We start from the raw sequence: 4,363 nt of genomic DNA, 5'->3' as shown, positions 1-4,363 counted from the left end.
TATGACTAAAATCAATTACAAATAAACGGGAAAAAAACACACAAAAATGTAGAGATTAACCAACATGCAACTGAACAATCAAATAGTCACTGAAGAAAGGAAAGGAGAAATTGAAAAGTACATTAAGATTAATGAAAACAGAAATACAACATACCCAAATATACAGAACACAGCAAAATTGGTATGAATTGGTAAGTTTATAGCAATACAGCCTTGCTTCAAGAAACAAATAAAAAAATTCAAATAGTAATCTAACTTTACACTTCAAGGAAATACAAAAAGAACAAATTAAAAAAATAAAAATAAAATAAAAAAGAACAAATTAACTAAAGAAGGAAATAATATGAGTATAAATAAATGAAATAGAACCAAAAAAATAATAGAAATGATTATAGAGATAAATAACTTGTTCTTTGGAAAGATAAACTAAATTTACAAAACTTTAAGTAGAATAGTCATGAAAATAAGAGTGAGGGTTCAGATAAAATCAAATGACAGACAAGGGAGAAAGCAACTGTGAGGAGAACATGTCTCGAGCTAGCACTTGGATTCAGCTCCTTCATTTCCAACATGGAAGAAACTCACATTGATTCTGCAGACTCTGAAAAACTATTACTATGCCCTTATGATAAAAAAACACCAGATCAGGGACTGCAGGTTTCCTTATCATCTCAAGTGCAGAAAGAATCATCTTGATGTTGCAAATAAATTGGCTACTTATTCCTTCAATGCTCACCACCAAGTTCCTTGGGCTGAAATCAGTCATCATATCTCAAGTTGTGATGATAAACATTGTATTTTTTTTATAAACATTGTATTGAGCAAGATGTTGTCAACCAAACCAGGAACCTTGGACAAGAGACTCTGGCTGAGTACACATGGCAGTGCCCTCCTTGTGATAAAGACTGGGATAAGGATCTGTGGGAACAGACCAGCAACCCATATATCTGGGACACAGCCAACGATGGTGGCAACAACACCCCTGCAAGCAACATAGCTGTGGAACATGAGAGTAACCTGGCTTCAGGCATGCGTGTTTCTATGTCTCTGCCATATGTTCTGCCATGAAGAAACAATGGAAAGGCACAGTAACTGAATATCCATCTCATCAAATGCCAGACCCTAGAAGATTCTTGATTCTTTCTGCTACCGGTGGGTTCTTTTTTTTTTTTTTTCTCCTAATATAATTATAGAAAGATAAACGGTCTGTGACTTTCCAACTGACAAGTATCTTTTTTCCCCTCACTGCTTTGAGTTTTCACTCATTTGATGCAAGAAAGGACCCTCAAACTCAGAATTGTTTCAAATAAAGAATCAATGTATAAAAAAATGAAAGAGGAGTTAAAACTAATACCACATAAATGCAAAGAATTATAAGAGACCACCATGACCAAATACATACAAATTGGAAAACCTAGAATAAACCACCATGACCAAATACAACAAATTGGAAAACCTAGAATAAATGGACAAATTCTGAGAAACATAAGACTGAATCATGAGAAAATAGAAAATCTGAATAAACCAACTACGAATAAGAAGATTTAATCTATGTATACAATGGAATATTACTCAGCCATTAGAAATGACAAATACCCACCATTTGCTTCAACGTGGATAAAACTGGAGGGTATTATGCTGAGTGAAATAAGTCGATCAGAGAAGGACAAACATTATATTGTCTCATTCATTTGGGGAATATAGATAATAGTGAAAGGGAATAGAGGGGAAGGGAGAAGAAATGGGTAGGAAATAGCAGAAAGGGAGACAGAACATGGAAGACTCCTAACTCTGGGAAATGAACTAGGGGTGGTGGAAGGGGAGGAAGGCGGAGGGTGAGGGTGACTGGGTGGTGGGCACTGAGGGGGGCACTTGACAGGATGAGCACTGGGTGTTATTCTGTATGTTGGCAAATTGAACACCAATAAAAAATAAATTTATTATTTAAAAAAAAAAAGAAGATTGAATCTAAACCTTCCAACAAAAAGAAGTGCAGAAACAACTTTACTTGTGAATTCTAGCAAATACTCAAAGATGATTTAATAGCTATCTTTCTCAAACTCTTCCCAAAATTTGAAGAGGAAGGATTGCCTCAAACTCATTTTCTAAGGCCAGCATTTTCTTGATCCCAAAGGCAGATAAGGACTACACACATACCAAAAAAGAAAATTACTGGCCAAAATTCTTAAAGAATATAGATGCAAAAATACTCAACAAAAAATTGGTCAAATGAATTTAACAATACCTTAATCATATACCACAATTAAGTGAGATTTATTCAAAGGATGCAAGAATGGTTCAACATCTGCAAATCAATCAACATGATACTGCACATTAACAACATGAAAATCATATATTTTCTTGCATCAAAGATGCAGAAAAGGCATCTGACAAAATTCAATATCCTTTTATGATAAAAACTCACCAAAGTGTTATAGAGTGGATATACTTCAACATAATAAAGTCAATATACGACAAATGTACAGATTACATCATGCTCAGTGGTAAAAAGTTAAAAGCTTTTCCACTAGGATCAGGGAGAAAACAAGGTTGTACACTCTTAACATTTTTTTATTTAACACAATATTGGAAGTCCTGACCACAGAAATTACATAAAAAAGAAGAAAATAAAAGCATCTAATTTAGAAAAAAAAGCTTTCACTATTTGAGGATGAAATAAAACTTTATATAGAATACCTTAAATTATCTACAAAAAAAAAAAAAAAAACTAAAGCCTGTTAGGGCAGTTAGAATAAATGAATTCAGTAAAGTTGCAGTATATACAATTGATCTAAAGAAATGAGTGGCATTTCTATACATTAGTAACAAACTATCAGAAAGAGAAATTAAGAAAACAATCCTATTTGCAACTGCATCAGAAAGAATAAAATACTAGGAATAAATTTAATTAATGAAAGGAAATATCTATGCACTGAAAATTATAAGACACTGCTGAAGGAAATTGAAGACACAAATATATGAAAATATATTTCATGCCTGCAGATTTAAAAAAATCAATATTGCTAAAATATCCATGATACCCAAAGCAATTACAAATTCAATATAATCCCAATTAAAATGTCAATGACATTTGTCTAAGAAATAGAACAATTATTTTAAAATTTGTGTAGAATCACAAAAAATTCTGAATAGCCAAAAAGTAGGTCCTAAGAAAAAAGTAAAGCCGAAGGTATCATTTTCTCTGACTTCAAACTCTATTACAAAGCTATGGTAATTGAAGCAGTATAGTACTGGCATAAAAGAAGATACACAGATCAATAGAATAAAATTAAAAGCCTAGATATAAACCCATTTATATATATGAACACTTAATTTATGATGAAGGGACCAAGAACATATAATGGAGAAGAAAACAGTCTGTTCAATAAATGGTGGTGGAAAAACTGGCCAGTCACATGTAAAATAATTAATTTAGATCCCTCTTTTACACTAAATACAAAAATTAAGTCAAAATGGATTAAAGATTTAAACATCATTTCTTAAACACTACAACACGTAGAAGAATACATAGGAAGCAACTTCCCTGACATTAGTATTAGTGATGTTATTGTGGATCTGACTCCAAAGGCAAGAGAGACAAAAGCAAAAATAAACAAATGGGAAACAACAAACTAAAACTCATTTTGCACAGAAAAGGAAACCATCATAAAAAAGGTAACCTACTGAATAGAAGATATGTGCAAATCACATATCCAGGAAGCTGTCAATATTTAAAATATGTAAAAATTCATAAAACTTAATAACAAAAAACCCCACAAAGAACCTGATTTTAAAATGGGCTAAGGGCAGCCCCGGTAGCTCAGTGGTTTAGCTTCGCCTGCAGCCCAGGGTATTATGCTGGAGACCTGGGATCGAGTCCCACATCAGGCTCCCTGCATGGAGCCTGCTTCTCCCTCTTCCTGTGTCTCAGCCTCTCTCTCTCTCTCTCTCTCTCTCGAATAAATAATAAAATCTTTAAAAAAAATTTAAAAAAATAAAAATGGGCTATACCTGAATGGACATTTTCCAAGGAAGTCATAGAGATGGCCAAAAGGCACATGAAAGTGTGTTCACCACCATTAATTATTATGAAAATGCAAATAAAATGTGATTACAATGCGATATTATCTCATACCTGTTACATTGGCTATCATCAAAAAGACAAGTAATAACAAGTGTTGAAGAGTATTTGGATAGAAAAGAAACCTCATTAACTGTTGGTGGGTTGAAAATTGGTGCAGTCACTATGGAATACAGTATGGAGATTTTTGAAAAAGTTAAGAATAGAAATACAAGGGGAAGGGGCAAGATGGTGGAAGAGTAGGGTCACCTGTCCCCACCAACTTACCTAGATAACATCCTG

General features: G+C 33.3%; 1 pseudogene; it reads left to right on the top strand.

Moving 5' to 3' along the window:
- Positions 1 to 570: 570 nt before the first annotated feature.
- Positions 571 to 1,092, top strand: LOC112909182 (gametocyte-specific factor 1 pseudogene; annotated as a pseudogene).
- Positions 1,093 to 4,363: the final 3,271 nt, after the last annotated feature.

Source organism: Vulpes vulpes, chromosome X (genome assembly GCF_048418805.1).
Source record: "Vulpes vulpes isolate BD-2025 chromosome X, VulVul3, whole genome shotgun sequence".
Lineage (NCBI taxonomy): Eukaryota > Metazoa > Chordata > Mammalia > Carnivora > Canidae > Vulpes > Vulpes vulpes.
The sequence above is the reverse complement of the archived record's forward strand: the minus strand, read 5'-3'. Positions and strand labels throughout refer to the sequence as shown.